The sequence below is a fragment of the Durio zibethinus genome, chromosome 2, assembly GCF_047325235.1.
Source record: "Durio zibethinus cultivar Kanyao isolate XHJ-2024 chromosome 2, ASM4732523v1, whole genome shotgun sequence".
Taxonomy (NCBI): domain Eukaryota; kingdom Viridiplantae; phylum Streptophyta; class Magnoliopsida; order Malvales; family Malvaceae; genus Durio; species Durio zibethinus.
The window spans coordinates 32,331,367-32,337,568 of record NC_143163.1 but is presented as its reverse complement, the minus strand read 5'-3'; positions in this window follow the sequence as shown (position 1 = coordinate 32,337,568).

Here is a 6,202-nt window from a genome sequence, read left to right as displayed (position 1 = left end):
AAAAAATATTATAAGAAATATTACCTAAGATACTAGCGAAAGTAAGTGACTTTATTCAAGAAATTAATGTATGTCATAGTCTAGAATGCCATAAATCTAAAAAAATTGAAGATTGGTTGTTTGAGATGTATCGGCAGTAATCAAATGTTGTGGAATTTTTAAACTTTCAAGCTTAAATAATGTTCCAATCTTACGCCTTATCCCAACTCTTTAACCTGTTTAAGGATCCTATATAGTACAATTATATTTTTGTGAAAAATACAAATTAAGACTAAAGTCACAAAGTTGGCTAATAAAAAACAAATTTAAGACAAGATTAGAAATAAGGTAACTGTCAGATATGCACAGTTTTGAAGTTTCAATATTACCAATGTGGCTAACTTTTAAGACAAATCCATTTACTATTTTAATGATTGGGCCATTAGGTATAAGTATTTTACTTTTAAATAAAGAAGGATTAACAGCCATATAATTTTCACAATCAATATCAAACAACAAAAAATTTACTAAAGTGGCAGCAAATATGGTAGAAACATGAGATCAAGATAATACTTGATTGAACAAAGTTTGAAGATCAGTGGTGGAGATTGTAATAGTCTTAGAAGAAAACTTAGAAGTATTTGGTTCAGTAGATGTTGCTGCAACGTCTTGTTAGTGTGAAGATCATGAATTTGACTATCATTATGATGATATTTTGCTCTACATTTTTTAATAGAATGATTAGTTCTCTCACATCGTGAATAAGACTTGTGAAAAATAGAGTTAGTATTTTTTTGAAAAATAGCAACAACAATAGTATCAACACCATGAGTTTGAATTATACCTAACTGAGTTTTCTCATATATCAATTCCATAAAGGTATTATCTATAGTTGGTAAAGGATGTTGGTGTAAAAGTGAAGACCTGATATTCTCAATTACATTTCAAAGTGCCATTAGAAATTGAATAAGATAAATTTTATTAAAATTACTAGCATTACTTTCATTTCTGAATTTTGGCTCAAAATTCTCAAGCATGTCCCATAAATGTTGCATTTTAGAATGAAAATATCAATCGACTAACCTAGATCTTGACAAAGGTGAGATAAAGTGGTTAAAATATGATATTTATGAGCAAGGTTAGAGAGCTGTACCATTTGGTAAGAAAATCCCAAGCATTTTTATCAAGTTCAAATCATCCAAAATATACATTGATAGAAGAAATAGTGATGTTAGTAAATCATGTAAGAATTTGATGATTCTTACTTTCTTATTCCTCTAGTCGATTTGTAAATTTATCAGTGGATTCTTCTTCTTTCTTTTATGGTGCTTTACATTTTTCGGTAACAACAAACCATAATTTTATCCGTTTTAGATAATTATGCATAGTCATAGCCTACTGATTGTAATTATTTTCACCAAGGATAATTAAATTGATCATACATTTTCTCGTTGAATATTTACCATTAAGCTCTTGATTAAAAAAAAATGAAATAGAGATGTGGAAAGTTATGGGTACTAATATAAAAAATGAATCATGAATATGAGAAGATAAACCAAAAAAGTTGAAGTGTAGAAGCAAAAATAAAGTTGGAGACAAAAATCAACCAATGATGAGAATAAGCAAATATTGGTTATTCCAAGGTGATTCACCTTCGGAATAAAACCATGAAATTACTCTGATACCATGATAAAGAAGAAAATGATGAAAACATTTATTATAATGACTTGTGTTTTACAATGAGGCTCAAAGCCTATTTATACATATGTAAATATTACAAAATAAGAAATAAAATAAATAAAAATAATGACTAAATCAATTCCTATAAAATGCCAAATCAAAATCTAATATTCTTTAAATCAATATCAAATTAATCTAGAATATTACTAAAATTTAACTAGAATAATATCATTGAAATTAATTTAGAATATTATTAGAATATTACTATAATATCATTGATAGAATACACGAATTGCTAGATCTAAAGAGGGTAGGGAGAAAGGGAAGACTAATCAACAGTAGTTATGGTTGACCTGACAACAAATCGACTCAATTTGCCTTGCACTAGATAGATTGATGTTGGTTTGGCTTTTTGCGATTAAATCAATATTGATTTCCCTAGTTTGAGCCAAATTAAGTCAATCTATCCTCGAGATAATCGAGCGCCCCCCTCTTTTCTCCCTTCTTGACCTATTCTCTGTTTCTTTTTTCTTTTTTCCTTCTCTTCCGAATTGTCATTTTCCATTTTTTTTCTTTTTTATTTAACCTTTTATTTAAATTTTCAATTTTATTTAAAAATGAAAAGTAAATTTTTTAGTTTTTCTGTTTTAGCTTTCTATTTTTCAAATTTCTTTTATTTTTAATTTTAAAAATAAAAATTTTAAGAAGGAAAACATATATTTTTTTCAAAAAGAAAAACTTTAACAAAATTTTCTTTTTATTTTTTATTTTTCCTTTTCAATTTTTTATATTTAAATTTTTTTTGAAAAAATTAAAATAAATAAATAAATAACATGACACTTGACAAATTTTTATTGATCAACATTTGTCATGTTAGCATTTTGATTAATATAATTGTCAATTATGCAAATTTATTGACAGAATAAAAATTAAAATATTTGATTTTTTAAAATATTAAATTGTCAAAAGTGTTATAGTTCAATAATAAATAACACAATTAACCCAAAAAGAGTTCTAGAATGATCTGATAACTCTTATTTAATTTTTTTTTTGACCTATCTTTTTTGCTCTTCCTTCTGAAGTTTTTTTTTTCCCATCCAAAAGGAATGATAGCTATCTTGATGAAGAATTGGTTGCAATTTGTAATTTTCCCAATTAGAAGTAAATTGAATGGTAAGGAGATAATCGGCAGCCTTCTCTATTTGTACTGCTTACCTGTGACCTTTAATCTAATTTGTGGGTCATGCTTTTCTTTGCTTTTCGTTTCTTTCGGTTGGGAGGGGCAGCAGGAACAAAAATTAACTTTTTAGGTCATTTTCTTACTGCACTTAGCTCATTCTATAATTACATACACTAAAAAATTTATGCTAACAGCATGCATTCTCACCTACATATGTAGCTTAAGATCATCCAAAACTTTTTCTCCTTTTCTAATTCTAACTTTACTTCTATTTATAAAAAATTTGTACTTACTAATTTGGAAAATTTAGGTTTTACACAATTATTCTATATATATATGTTGTAAAGTGATGTATTATTCTTCAAATTTTGGATTGATCTTTATGCTTTATTTATTTATTTATTTATTTTCTTTCGATTGCTGTAATTTAAAAAAAAAAAAAAATCTTATGTACAAAAATAAAAGTAAAAAACAAAAAATATTTACCAAACAAAATTTAATTAATTTGCTTTTTCCCGTGTTAATGCTAATGTTAGGTGACTAAATTTTAAGGGCAAAAAATGAACTGAGTGCCACAATTGATGACAAAATTATAGAGCCAAAATTAATAATGGAGGGGCCAAAGGGGATGAAGATGATGAAACCTAGTCATAATAATCTCGACGAATGGAGTTCACGAGAGGAACATAGTTCACGAGCAATATTAATAGCATGCGCGCACAAAACCACGGCTAGGAAGGTGTACTCTTCTTCTTCTTCTATCCAAAATTCTTTATATAATTTGTGATTGTCTCAAAGCAACAAGTTAATCAATCCTTGCCATTTGGAACATAAATAGCTATAGTTTTTTTTTTCTTTTTTTGAGAAAATACACATAACTATAGTTAATTGCAATTTGTTTGTATGCGGCTACCTAGCTGCTAGCTTTTATGTCATCAAGTATGAGAGATTTTATATATATATATATATATATATATCTGAAATTATTATGATTTAAATTTCAATATTTTAACAATAAATTATGTAATTATTACAAGTACGAGAGATTTGTATATATTTATCTAACTCTAGCATATACTAAAATATTAAAGCCACATTAATTTATAAAATAGACACTTTTTATCTCCTTAATTTTTCACTTAAGATTTATGAAATTACTGTGTAGGTATAAAATTAATTTAATTTTATATTTTTTATATGATTTATATTTGATTAATAAATAATTTTGAGATTTGAGATAATCTAATTAAAGTAATTTTGAAGCAAATGATACACAATTAAGTTGACTATGGAGAATTATATTGTACCATACTTGAAACAAAAATAAAACATGAATCACCTTTCACCTGCATTGGAGCACATAAAAGAACAAGAGGCAGATTTTGTATGGTTAGAAGTGGTGGTGGGGGGAGGAGACCAAATCAAATAAAGATGTCAGTCCTTAGCAACAAAAAAAAAAAAAAAAACCAAAGATGTCAGTCTATGGCTGAAGAAAGACATTTTTAATATCGGGTGATGAAAATGAGGTGTGGTTCCATATAGCCGTACGTATATATTAAATGAAGTATTTCCCAAATCTATCAATCATCTTTTACGATAGTTTTCTGAATTAAGACAATTAAAAGTTAAGTTTAATGAGACAATTAGTATAATCTAATTATCCTCTCTCATGTTCATATATAGAATGCATGAGGATGATTAAAATTTATTAGTCATCTTAATTAACACCATACACATTTATGATACTGTTACATCAAATTCACCATGTGATCATTAAAAAGGATAACCCTTCACTCCACTTTAATTGTTAATGGTAGGATGATGGCAGCTTTTGCCATCCTAACAGTAAGTTATCTTTCCAATTTTACTTCTAGAAAGTATAACGTACTTAAATGGAAAAAAAAAAAATGTATGACTGATTTTTTAGACTAAATTATATCACATGTTTTTAATGGTTAGGATTAAATCAAATTTAATTTGATTTTTTAAAAATGTATAATATTATAGATTTTTAAAATTTAATTTGACCTTCCTTAAAATCAATAAATTCAAATTAAATTTTATAAATTAGGTTCATCATTTTTTTTAATTTTAATTTTTTATTTTTCAGTGTCATTTTAATATAATTATTAATATATTTAAATAAATTTATATATAAAATAATTAATTTTATTTTACAAAAATTTAAAAAATATATAAAAATTAATAAAAATATATAATTTAGTTCGATTTGGACATTTTCAAAATTTTTTACTTTCTTATTTGAAATTCAATTTGAATTTAATAAAAATATTTAATATATGCACTTGTAACCTTTAAAACCATTTATTATTGAACCAAATATTAAAGTTTTAAATCAATTTTTAATTTTTTCACTTTTATCTATAATTTTTGTTTGATATTGCATTTTCATTCATAATTTTTTAAATTAAAAATTTGAATTTGTAATCTTTAATAACTATTTCAATTAATTTATTTCGTAAATTGCGGAATTTATTACTTCAGCACATGTGAACATTCGGGCGGATGTGCTTTTGATAAAAAATTTTATTCATGATATTTGAGTTATATTTTATGTTATGTGAATGTTTATGTTATATTGATATGAAATATTTTATTAAAATTTTATGACAGTTCACGTAATGAATATATTTGAAACATTTAAAAAAAAAATAATATTGTAGTTTTAAAATTGTGATTTTTAAAGATAGTAAACAAAAATGAAATAGTTCACAAAAATTACTCGGTGAATTTTACTTTGATCTTTTCATAACTTGAAACAATAAATCTTCCATTGTTCTTCCTTCTTAATTCCATTATTTTCTTTCCAAAACTTATTACTCCGTATATCCATAAAAATAAACATGTGACTTTCGTATAAAAGCATTTTGATATTAAAAAATTATGTGAACTAGTATAGCTACTAGGGCAATTGTACTAATTTTTAAAGTGATGGTATAAACAAAACTATGGGCGCATGGTGGTTTCTTTCAATAATTTTCCTATCAAGTACTAATTCCAGTTTGGCGTTATATGCAGAATTGCATATTAATTTCTGTTTTCAAAATTGAAAATAAAAAAGCAGAAGCCCCTAAAAAACAAAACTCATCAGGTGAGACCAAGACCATCAGTTTCTCTTGGGAAACAATTAGTTTCAGTTTAAAGTAAATTTTTTTCCTTGCACCATTCTCTCTCATGCTGGGGTAAGCGGTACAAAAAATATAAAAATAATACATTTTCAATTTTTGATAAAAATTATAAATGAATTCGAGAAAATTATATATTTATTTACGTGTAACCAATACGGATATTTAAAAAAGAAATTACGAGTTAATACTTTATGGAGAGAATTTTATTATTTAA